Source organism: Tachysurus fulvidraco, chromosome 4 (genome assembly GCF_022655615.1).
Source record: "Tachysurus fulvidraco isolate hzauxx_2018 chromosome 4, HZAU_PFXX_2.0, whole genome shotgun sequence".
In the NCBI taxonomy this organism is placed as follows: Eukaryota; Metazoa; Chordata; class Actinopteri; order Siluriformes; family Bagridae; genus Tachysurus; species Tachysurus fulvidraco.
In genome coordinates this window covers 7,185,806-7,199,242 of record NC_062521.1, presented here as the reverse complement: position 1 = coordinate 7,199,242, position 13,437 = coordinate 7,185,806, and the positions used below count along the sequence as shown (strand labels likewise).

The window sequence follows — 13,437 nt, the reverse complement described above, 5'->3', positions numbered from 1 at the left end:
CAGTTACCTGAGGCAGATCTAGCAGGGTGGAAATTGCATGAAATGATTTGTGGCAAATGTTGCAAAATAACTACAATTCAAACCCAACTTTTAAAAGGTTACTGGACAGCACAAACCTCCTACACCAAACCTAAATAACAGAACAACAAGCACGCAATCACCAGCCAATCTACAGGACAGAGCCTTTATATCTGTAGCTTGCATTATCTGTTAAGCTGTACACAACAATCTGTCAGGGTAAGTGGGCATTAGCTTGTTTGAAGATTCACTCACAGATTGGCTTTACTTGTACCTCTGCTTTTGCTTCTGTAGTGTGAAAGGTCAGAAGAGGAATAGTGTTGCTCTGCCCTAGTCATATAAAGGCGCTTCGTGAATAAAACTGCTTAGAAAAATTAATGGAGTTTATTTAAAAATTAAACATTTAAAAAATACTGAAACGATGAAATAAAACACCCCTAGATGGTTATCACAACACACACAGCTAATTATAGGAACATCATTATAGCACAGAACCTGCACAAAAACATTAGGTAGGGAAGAAAACACAACAGAACTCAGTTGTATTTGTCCTCAAATTACGCAGAGTGCTCGCTGTACAAGATCCTCTATAGGGGTTATGGGCATGAATATTAATTTCTAGGTAATTTTGCAGCCAGAAACATGGCCTCAGTCGAGCCGTAAAACGGAAATAATACACACTGAACAACCAATCAGATTTAGGCATTCAACAGTGTGGTGGAACAAATAAAACTAAACTTTACTGTGCTGTAATGATGATCTTAATCAGTGATCATTACAATTCTAGATTTAATTTTGCTGGATATACAATGGCTGCTTGTTTAATCTTATTTTATTGCTAAAATTAATAGCATCTTATTTGAATCATACTCAGCGCAAGTGTGGTTAAGGCTGTTTATGGTTATGTTAAGAATATGCCTAGATTAGCTGATGGCAGATCAACCTTGAATTATTAAACAACAACCGTGTGCCATCACTGCTCCTACTACTGTCTGGCAATCACCCAAAAACAAACGAGTGTGTTGGCCTTATCACTTTCACTGTACGATTGACCCACATGACCCATTTCTGACTAAAGACCTTTATTAAGACAATATAAATAATATTGAAAATATATGTGCATAGTTTTATTTTTTTTTAAACTGTACTCAAACATTAGTTCTGGTCTTCAGTAGGCCAGTAGGCTGAGCGATTGGAAAGAAAGGCTTACTAAAAGGATTCTATTACAAGAAACCAGCGTACACATGAATTAGTGATGCTTTAATACAGAGCTATTTGAAGAAAATGAATAATGGATAAAGTTGCCATTGGATGCAGGAAATGTTCATAGTAAGGATAAGGTTATGTACCATGGCCTGAAAAGAAAAAAAAAGTATGATAACTAATAAAATCGGCTGTCATTTTTATTTAGTCTCAGAAGTGGTACAAACTTACTATAAAATCAATAACAATGAAATGATTAAAAATACAGCTGATTGAATAGAATATACATTTTGCTTATTCTATTTAAGGCAGAATGAATGACTTAATTATGCAAAAGTGATAAAATTTTGAATTAAACCATATTATTAGCTAATAATCTGTCATCCAACATTAGTGTGATTATGTGGCATCAGACCTGCTTTTTAGTTTTATATCAGACTCAGCTGAAACTGAGAAGAAGGGATAAAGTTTAAACACACAGCTCATCTTCACAGCAATATTTTGTGTGTTGTGCTAAATCTGTTTTAATCCAACAAACACCAGCCACAATATTTTGGCAAAATTTGCTTCATGCAAATGGAGAAATGAGGTTTGTGCTTTTACAGAGTGAAAGGAAACAAGCGTTTAGACACTTTGCTTTTTTTTTGTTATTTAAATTACTTCCTCTTTATATATCCACTTCTAATGAACACATATGGTCTTTTTAGATTTACTTAAAACAAATGTGATAAGGAAAGAAGTGTCAGATGATACACATGTAAATATTCCACAAAAGCAGGCGATGAAAATGTTTATATAGGATGTTGCCACTGGTTTAGAAGACTTTCACGCCACAAGTAGCTTTCATAAACAACCAGAAGATACAGAGCCATAGCAAAGCTCATAAATACAACTAATCTCAACATCTTCCTACATGTCCTAGAGGGAAACATGTATAAACAGATGTACCAGGACACGTTAGAGGAGAATCTAAACTCATGGGTCAAGAAGAGGGAATTTCCAACAAAAATAGAAATCCAATAGAAATCCACTGATATTTTACAGATGCTTTTGACACCATCATATGGATCTATCATATGGATATATGTACCGTAACTGTAGATGTGTATGACTGTAGAAAGAAACTCTTTTAAATGATTAAAAAGCAGGCGATTAAATGCTACAGATAAATACACTAGTTTATGGCTTTTGAGAGCAGCAGTGTGCCTGTGTGACTCGCTGTGCTCCATCTGCTCCTTTCACTTCTGATCAACAAATCAATAAAGCTTCCTCATTGCAACAGGCTTCAGAGTAAAGTAATATGGGCCTAAGAATGTTCAACAAGAAACACAAGGTGGTTTCTGTCAAATCCACAAGTTGTTCTAAAGGACCGGTGACATAGGATAGGATATAAAAGGTGTAATTCTGATCAAATCAATAAAATCACAGAAATGAGATCTCTGTATGACTGGTTTGACCTTTTATTATTATTATTATTATTCTAGCTGGTTGAAGGATCACATGTCCATAGCACGAATTTAGTAACAGTAAGAACAAACAAAAAGCTCTGGAAGAGTTACTTCTCTAAAAGCTCTTATGAAATTGTGTCTATTTTATTGTTCTCTGTTTGAACAACAATATACAATGTTTGCCTTAAACTGAAAAGAGTGAGTCCTTTTTGCCAACACAACACGATAGAATATTTACCAACATGTCGATCTGTACGGCACAGATATTCCCTGGGGATACGTCTGTAGGATATTTCATTGATCTGTTTCAGTCATGTGAAGTTTTTCTCTTTGCTGCAATATATATGACCATAACTTATGACCGCTGACAGAAATTCAAAAACGTATAAATATGGGGATTCAGTAGCTCTGAAATCTTTTGCTCAAAAACATAGCAGTTGGACATAAAGTTCAATGAATATTTAGATACAGATTTGGAGGTGAGTAAAATCACAGAATTTGTCTGACAACAGCAGCCTAACTCCACATCCCTCCCTGTGTAATGCTAATCCAGTCCAAATATAGTTTTAAGCACCAATAACCGATATAAACAATATTTAAATGTACTAGAGAATCGAAACTGCTAGAGGAAGTTGGCATAAAAAAAACAAACAACTAGAGAAAAAAGTGATTGTTGTTAGTTTTGAGCCCTATTAAGGAAAGTTTACAGTAAAGGGAAATAAACATTAAAACATTTTTTTGTTCATTTATTCTCTCTCTCTCTCTCTCTCTCTCTCTCTCTCTCTCTCTCTCTATATATATATATATATATATATATATATATATATATATATATATATATATATATATATACATACACACACACACACACACACACACACACACACACACACACACACACACCCACACATATATACATATGTGAACATACTGAGGTCAGAGGCTGGGATCTGACACTCAGAAGTGTCTAGGTTGAAGGCATCTTTAGCAGTTGTGTTGGCTCTCTCATTGCCAGCCAGACCAATGAACCAATGGCTCACAGCAGAAAAGAATTTTGAATTGAAAATTGAATTGAAAATTGAATATTGATATGAAATTCAAAAAGAAATTTGAATTAAAAATTGAATATTGATAAAATGTTTTTATATGAATTTTATTAAGAGATCAATTTTTTTTTGGCTAATCTGTATAGTTTGTTCAGCCTAGTAAACATGTTACGCTCAAGCCTACTGTTGTAAATAGCTAAACAGTGAGTCCACGTGTCCCTGGGGACTTCCTCTAGTGCAATACAACCGAGGGTGAAATAAATGTATAATAATAACAACAGTTTGACAAACTAGCTGTATAAAAGAGTACAAGAAAAATACTTTGTATTCTGATTTTAAAAAATGTAATTATGTCTTATTCTATATACTTATTCGAGACAGGATACCAAAACAATTCCACATGAATTGCTTTGAAGAAGCTAAACTACTCATATACCAACTAGTGAGCTCCAATTCATTACATAACACAGAAGGAATGCTGTGCACAAGTTCAACTGTGTGAAAGAAAGCAAATCTTTATCTCAGATAGGAGTGTAAAGTGAAAATCCAGTCTCGATGATAAAACTGCAACTCAAGGCTGAATTAATTGGTTTATATTTAACTAGGCTGGGAATATGTCTATATACTAGACTTGAAATATGTTCAGTGTGAATGACTCAGTGAAATGTGGCTGGAATGGCAGAAACCTACGGAAATATCTGAACGTTTCTGTATACTGAGCTAAGTATAAGTAAGTAAGTAAACAGTGGAACCAGCTTAAGTGCCATGATATACTCCTAAAGTCGAATTTTCCAACAGTTCCTGAAGTATCTAAAGTATTTAACAAGGGAAATGAAACTCCCTGTACAGATGTCAGTATCCACTCCAGTGTTCTCCACAATTACTGGCACCCTTGACAGAAAAAAGTGAGTATTAATCTAGAAAAAATTTAAAACCTTTTGATAATGATTGTACTGTTGCTTGTCTCCAACAGCCCCACACCTATGAAACACTCACCACTTCTTATGAAACCCTTTAAAACACTCAGAGAACAATGAACTGCAGTTCTTACAGCAGAATTTCAGGTGTCTCTGTCTGAGCTAAAACCAGACAGTTTAGGAAACATGTGACCGGGTTTCTATTGAACTGCTGTAGCGAGAACTGAAAAAAATGCACTTTCAGCAAAATATCCTAAAAGTCATGCATCAGAAATGTAAAATAAATAGACGTCATAGACGGTCCATCGTAGGACAGTTCAACAGGTCTAGGAAAAACTATTCAGCTGTCTGACCAAACAAATCCCACAGCTCACAGAGAAATACTGTCTGTCCTTTTCTATCACTCTCATTTTCTTTTGTTTGTGGTTATCAGTACTGCTTATTTAAATGGTAAATCATAATTTATAAAGTTAATCAACAGCAGATAAAAATAAACTACACAAATCTATTACTCATTGCTTGATATATAAAAGCTGTGTAACTCACCACAGAGTCACAGCTACCAGTGGTGCTGATGGGTTATTCCTCATTACCTCCCATACACAAAACGCAACAAAGGCAAATTAATAACAGCTTTAGCTTACAGAAGGCCGCTGTGTAGGAATCGGTCGGTCACAGACTGAAGTCTGTCAGCTCTTGGCCTAAATACGTGCTCGGCAACTAGACGACGTTGCTTTTATCAGGCTGACGCTGCAATCTGGTCAGTGACGCAAAAACACGAGCCAAATTTTGTTACGTGTTGAGGTTTTACAGATCTGTGGACAGATGTGGGATTCTGTGGCTTATTTCACATGAAGCTGAGTTATGTGCTACCCAGTCAGCAATACTTTATAATGCTGACATTCCATTTGTAGTCCAAATATGGTTTTAAGCACCAATAACCGATATAAACAATATTTAAATGTACTAGAGAATCGAAACAACTAGAGAAATTTTGCCGTCTCTGCTAGAGGAAGTTGGCTCAGGAATGCTGCCATTTCTGAGCTTGATCAAACAAGAATCAAATGTGAAGAATAACATGAGCTCATTGAGCTTCACAAGCCATATATAGAGTTCTGTTGTTGTTCCCATATCCATATTAAGCTTATCGGAATAGTGGATCGATTAGTCGTCAATGCTTAACAGTAATTGCTGAATCAGCATCTTTAATAACACAACTGTGACATAATACTTATAGTACTAGTAGGGATTAGGACCAAAGTTGCTGCTAATTTGCTATTATTTGATTTAGAAATAATAGAAAATGTGTGAGAATTCTGAATGAAACGCTACACCGTTGATAAAACGTTTGGATCTAAAGCAAATGTGAAAAAATAAAAGATTTTTGGAGGGGTGAGGGTGTTTCTCTTTAGAATAGCCAAAACAAACCACACAGTCTTCTACCACCATTTCAGTACTTTAGAGTCAGTCTCTTTAAATTATAAACTCTAATTTATACTAATACGGTTTACAACACTGGATATATTATGAACTTGACATTAACCCTGTACTCACCAAAGAAATTTCTACATGGTGAAAGCTTTAGCGTGAGCTGTTTTCTTTCTGTTTAATGGGTGTGTGTCAGGGTTTACTTGGTCAGCTGGCTCACTCTTTAACCCCTACCGAGTGTACTTTACTTTTCATATTGATTAAGTGATTCACTGTTTGTCAGCTTCTTATCTGAATGCTGCTGAAAGCCATTTCATGAGACAAAATAAAGAGCAAAGACATTCTGATTTCCAAATGCATGGATCATCTGGAACAAAGTGCATAAACTGGTTATTTTCTAATATAAAATCTGTACCATGTTAGAGTTCATTTCATGGTTGTCTCCGTTCCTTATGTTCTACAGAAACTACAGAACACTGCTGCTGGAAGGAGTGATTGTGTTACACTAAAACATACAAAAATTTTATTTGTTTTTTTTTATTTTGGTTTTTTTATCTTATAAAATGAATGAGTCTAAATTATAAACTAAATTTGTAAAGTTCGTCACGACAAACTTTGATGTTGGCTTTGACGGTGCAAGTATTCGCAAAGGCTGGTGCTTTTTGGAGGCGAGTGGACAGAAAGATTGTGAAAGCTACTGGACCGCTAGGTGACATCACATGACGTCACGTGACCAAAATACATGTGAGGCGGTCCCCCTCATTGTGCTGAATGTTTTGATATAGGACATGTCCATGTTGTGCTAATTTTTGATTTAGCTTATTTTGGGGGTGGAGCTACACATGACGTCACCAGAATACCGGGTGGGGTGCCAATACCTTTGACGAAAAGTGGCTACTGAGGGTTTGGACAATTCATGTCAGTACTGCAGTCATTATGGGATTCCACTTATTACCATACTGTATAGAACACAGAACAGAAGCCATGCCTGAGCTCTGCGCACGCTGCGTGTGTGAGAGCTTAGAGGAATTTTCGGAATTCCCCATTCAAGTCTATGGGATGTTCGATCGTCGACTACGGAAAAATCGAAAATTCCGTCGGAATTCCGAAATAAAAATTTTGTCCGGAGTAAGGTCCTAAAGAACCTATCTGAGTTCGGTATAAATCGCTCAAAAACTTGCTGAGTTATAAACCTCCAAAGTTTATAATGGAAGTCTATGTGAAAAAAAGCCACTTTGAGCTTCCGTACCGGGAATGCCGAAATTCCGATCACTTAGAAAAAATAGGAGCAACAAACTTCAGACCAGGGTCTACGACATATCCGAATTTGGTGCATGTGGCTCGAAAGCCCTAGGAGAAGTTACTCTTGATAAATTTTTGGCCAAGAAGAAAATATTATTATAAGAAGAAGAAAGAAGAAGAAGCAGCAGCTTATAACGGAAAACAGAATGTTGGCTTCTACAAAGCCAACATAATTATTATTACTTATTAATGAACTATTAAAATTAAGTAAATTATCTTGCATTGTAAAATAAGACCTCTGATATGAAGAGCCAGCTGCAAAAAAAAAAAAAAACCTTGGACACAAAATCAGTTTTAAAGTCAATCTGTTTAAATGTGAACTGCACCGTATACACTGATCAACCATGACATTAAAACCACTGACAGGTGAAATGAAAAACATCAATTATCTTGTAACAATAGAATCTGCCAAGGGGCTGGATATATTATAGAGCAAATGAACAGAACAGTCAGTTGGGTTTTTAAAGTAACAGGGTCTTTGACAGAGGACAAATTGTGATGGATCTCCAAAGCAGTAGGTATTGTTGGGTGTTCGTGGCATGCAGTGGTTAAGACAACAAGTGAACAGAGTCACAGGTGCCCAAAGCTCATTGATGTGGGTGAGTGAGCTACTGTAGCACAAATTTGTTTGTTATAATCATGGTCCTAATTATAACAACTGAAAAGCCATCATTTTTACTTTAGCATTTAATAACAATTCTCCTAATTTTCCATGGTTGTGCTTCTATGTGTTTTACTCCTGCTGGTACGAGTAAAACTACTTAGGCTACTTCAAGCTGCATATAGAATCCACAAAAAGGTATAATATGGACCATGCCTTCTGTTTGGAACCATTTCAGAATGTCTTAGTGTTTTTGTGTGGAAAACAATTTCAAGAGTGAGCCTTCAAATCGGTGCTATAAGACGAGCGGCTTTAGAATAACTCCTGCAATTACTTTAGGCTTTTTCAAGTCGTTGAAAAATTCAGTGGTTGCAGTTGTGGTTCTGGGGTAGGATTAAGTCCTTAACGGGTCATCACTCAAAGTCCTAAATCAAAGACGATGTATAAAAGCTCCTGGGAATAAGACATAAGACAATGTATAGAGCGGGCATCACCAAATGGCGGACCGCGGTCCAGATCCGGACCGAGTGACAGGTCTGCCCGGACCCGTTAAAATTCTAATATTATCATATTAAGCATCTCCTTATTATAATCTAATATTATAAGATTATTTAAGCTCTTTGATATTAATAAAAAGATAAATCTTTCGTTCATGTGCAGTTAATCTAGTTATTACGACAGGAGCGTTATCAGAAGTCAAGCCAAAAACAGATTGTTTCTGTTCCATACTCCAGAGCAGAAGATGGCAGTAATGCACCTAATTACACTGGCAGGACAATTAAGATTCAAACTGCTGACAGGACAGTTACATGCCCATTTCTCTCACTAGGAACGGAAGATGGAAAGGGAGTAAGGAGAGGTGGAATGGAGAGAGGAAAAAGGGAGCTGCTCAAAGCTCTGCACTTTTCTTTTATTCAGTAAATTCTGCCCTGTTCCTTTGCCTAAGGTTCCTGTGTTATTAATGTAATTAATGTTTAAAAAAGTCTTTTGTTTAATTTTTTTCTTAAAGATTAAAAGCAATTTAATTTTGTTCAAAAGATTCTGAATGTTTTACATTACTTGAAATATAAGCCCTAAGTTCAGGCTGCTCAAAGCTGTGTTTGCACTTTTTATTTATTTTATTCAGAAGAAATTCAGTGTCTGTTGTCTGTTACTTGACATGTAGTAAAGAAGAACTACAGTACTGTTTTCCATTCAAGTGCCATACAAGTTCAGACTTTGAAAACACGAACAATATTTACAATACACAATTAACAATAAATTATATAGAAATGTATGTGCTTTATTGATTTTATTAACATGAGGGTACACTATACTAAGTGACAATATAAGATTCGGACCTTTGCTGGGAGGAAATTTTAGTAACTGGACCTCTTTGAATTTTAATTGAATACCCCTGGTATAGAGGAAAAAAAATTAATTTGCCATTAAATAATCATGAATAAGAAATATATAATATGTACCATCAACATGATTAACTTCAATTTAACTACAACTAAAAGCTACAGAAATAGTTTTAAACTTCCCTATTCCAACTAGTTGACGGTTCAGTGGAGCACAGCACAGGAATATGCAGAAGCTGCATGAATCTAAAACCTGGCATAATGAAACAGAAGAACTTCGCACTAACATGCTTCGTCGAGAGGCATATTAAAGCTTTTAGGGCGGTGGCAGTGAGTCCCAGCAAGATCAGATCTATCTCCCAATTTATCTTTTGTGAGAGGTTTATGACAGATGTACAAGAGCAGTGTGATGCAGTTATTCCTTTCACTACATCAACTAAAACACAGGCAGACGTAACCACCTTTTGTACACAACAGTGTTTATAAAACAGTTGTAATTTTATCTAGATGTAGTTTTTGCTCATGCTCAAAACACAAAGCTCATGATTAGTCACCAAAAACAAATAGTTTCTTTCTACTTGGAGTGAAGGAGAGTTTATAGAAAGTGAAGAATTAATTTCATTAAAACTTTACTAGTGCTGCCATCACCTCTACCAAGTACCAAGTGCACTGCTGCCAAACTCGAAACAAAAACAAACATAAATCTCTTAACAAAACAACCCAAAATGTTCTCTTTTATTGTCAGTTGTTAAATAATCAAAACAGCAATGCCTACCAGTAAGAAGTAACAGAAAGATACTTGCATTAAAGTCAACACTATGGCCAAATTTTGCTTTCTGTATTTTATGATACTGAACGCGTTTGTGTGTGTGTCTGTGTGTGTGTGTGTGCGCGCGCGCGCGCTGGGGTGTTGACAAAAGTTTGCTGAACCACAGTGAACCTATGAGCATACGTAAACCAGTCCCTCCAGCATTTTTTAATTATGTGAATGTAGAAATTAACAAAAAAAAAACAAAAAACAAAAAAAAAAAAAACAAGCAAACCCAAACATGTGCATAAGTTCACAAATAAAATATGACAGAAAAATAACTGCATGTGTGTTGTTACTGGTAGAAGTTTGCATGTAAAGGTGCAATTTCACCTATCCAAGGAGCAGACACCTGCCTTCACAAATGGATCAGAAGCTTTATCTCCAGTAGCAAATTTGAGTAGAAGGGATTTAGTCACTTCCTTCTTTTTTCAAACCTGCTCAGACCTCCTTTCAGAAATGCCCATTCATCTGTACCCATGTTACACAAGGACAAAGGCAAAAAAAATATATAAAAAGGTGAAGAGACAATAAGCCTATGGGTCGATACTATACAAGTATTATATAATCCACATCAGGACTTTGTATTATTCATAAAGCTCATAGTGTTATAGAATCATTATATTGTGCAAGGACATGCTACTTTAATCAGTCATTTGATTGAAATGCAATTGGACTACTCAGTAAAAATTCAAAACCATAAATAAATAAAAAATTATAATCTGTGTATTGTTAAACAAAGCAGATAATAACCTAAAGGAGTTTGATTCCACTAATGATTCGGAATTTCGACGCAATTCTTATCCAGCAACACATGAATTCTCACGTCATCTTCAGCATCATTCATTCAATAGACTTCTGTTCATACATATTTCTTTTATCATCATCAACGCATTTTACTAACTGCCTCATTTTCCAAACCCACATTTTCACTCTTATGGTTATGTGTATGTGCTCCATTAATTGCTAAACTGTTACACTAGCAAAGCATAAAAAAATAAAAAACTGTATGAAACCATATGTGACGTTAAATCAAATACGAGTGACTAGCATAGATACTGGAACTGGTTGAATTTAAGCAGAAACTACAGTTTAAATCTAATCATGACATATTTGCCTTGGGGTTGTACTGCAGAGCTGCACCCTGCTTTAACACACAGAGCTCGTCATCCACCTGACAGGCACAGACGACATGATATATGAGTTTTATTGAAATTAATAAAGACTTCTGAGAAATGACAAAGTCTGTTTCATACAGTATGTCCTCTTAGGGTGTTTTCACACCTAGTTCATTTGAGTCCTCCAAACACTCTCGGAGCGGTTCAGTGTGTATATGTGAACAAACCATGTGATCCGAGACCCCTTAAAAGGACCCAGAAGCGAACCGTACTCAGACCACCTCCGGAGGTGGTCTGAGTACGGTTCGTTTGTGGTTCGATTTGTGTGTGACATGTGAAAGCAATGAGGTCCCGGTTCGCTTTGCGTTTCGTTTCGCCAAATGTCCCTGTAGGCTTGCCATACCTGCAGCTGTGTTCCGTCATTGTGACTGTTGAAAACACAAAACTTTTCGCCATGGTAGGTCACGGAGTCGTGTGGTCTTATGAAGAAAGATGTGCGCTTATTGATATTTGGAAAGAGGATGGCATTGCTATATCCACTATTCTCAACAAATACTAATATATATATATATATATATATATATATATATATATAAGGGCTGCACGATTTAGGGAAAGTGTCATATTGTGATTATTGAGGTCGATATTGCGATTGCGATATAATAAACAAATGGTATCTTGAGTTAACTTGCTTGGTTCTCAAGGAAAATGCACACACAGATTACTGATAATGCTGAAATTTGTATTTCTAAACTCAAACTAGCAACAACAACAAACAAATGCAAAACATTTTTCAAATTAAAATATAAAATAGCACATTAATGCTGATTAATGAAAAGCCTAAGATCAAAACTGTAGGTGTGCAGAGTATTTAATATAATATAGTATAATATAAATATATATATATATATAACTTAATGCAAGTTATACATGGTATTGCACACACCATTATAGATGATATTTGGAGCAATATTACATGTAATTATTAAACTTGATTCCCTTACATATACATTTGCTTTTAAGCCTAATTATTAATTTTGATTATGATGTGATTGTGACAGGGGAAGAGGTTTCAGGTTGGGGGTAAAGAGTTTTTTCTGTCACCACTTTTAATTAAGAAACCATATCAAGGCTATAAAACTTGTCAAAACTCCGCGAATCATAAAAGTATCAGTGAGAAGTTGAGAACACTCGTTTAAACAGTGCATACACTCGAACTTGACTGCACATCACATTTTTTACTTTATTGATACTGCTTTTAATCGTAATGTAAAGACCGGTCATCGTTACATAATCTGTCATGTACAATAAAAGCACCTGCGCATCGACAAGGAAATATCATTTAACACAAAAAGCAGCCTAGACGGTGGACTTGCGCTCAGGATTTTTTATTTTTTTTTTTTGAGCGGCGTGTGGACGAATTTTTTCTACACACACCCCATTTTATTTCTTGATAACGGACCGCTGCTAACTATAACACACCGATGCCATGAAAAACAGAGCGTTGGAATAGACATACAGGATTCTAACCGTAGAGACAGAGCGCACTATTTTCTTTAGCGGAAGCAATACAATTGTTCAGCGGTTTCGTGTTGCAGCCACAGGCGTATGAGACCTGTAACGAGCAACAGCGCGAAGCAGCGAACTAGTTCTGAATATTTTAGAGGTGTAACAGCTGATGAAAAAGCAGAGACAATTGTAGACGAAAATGAAGAGAGATTTTATCTTAGTTTTATTTTATACAAAACATTTTCGTCTCGTCTTTTTTCGTCAACAATAATGCATGTTAATTTAGTCTTAGTCAGCGTTTTTGGACAGTGGTGCAGTCTTGTCATCGTCTTGTCTTAGTCATGAAAAAAAAAAAAGGTTGTTGACGAACATATTTGGTCTTGTCTCTTCTGATGAAATTAACACTACTTATAACAGCGGTAGCATTTTTTTCTGGCCACCAGTTCAGTGTCCGTCTGCTCGGCATCCATCTTCACCCGTTCCGCGCTGCACACCGGAAAAAGTCACAACATGACCATACGCGCCACACGTGCCACTGCCTAAATTGAAACTCACTGGTCTTTTTTTTTTTTTTTTTATAATTAGCAGATAGCTGTGTAGTGTATGAAATAGGCATGTCCACACACGCATTTATTTATTATTTATTTATTTCATAAAATCGCATCATTTTGCATCATATAATCGCACAGGCTTGAT

At 35.9% G+C, this 13,437-nt stretch overlaps 1 protein-coding gene across 6 annotated transcripts in view; it reads right to left on the bottom strand.

Moving 5' to 3' along the window:
• Positions 1-13,437, bottom strand: part of tmem63ba (transmembrane protein 63Ba) — a 37,117-nt gene that overhangs the window by 17,412 nt on the left and 6,268 nt on the right. The window contains exon 1 of one of the 6 annotated variants that reach the window (XM_027165854.2): positions 5,179-5,316. The exons of the other annotated variants lie outside the window; for them this stretch is intronic. The gene's annotated coding sequence lies outside the window, so the exon portion shown is untranslated. Of the gene's footprint in view, positions 1-5,178; positions 5,317-13,437 lie in introns of those variants that run through there. 6 annotated transcript variants of the gene reach the window in all.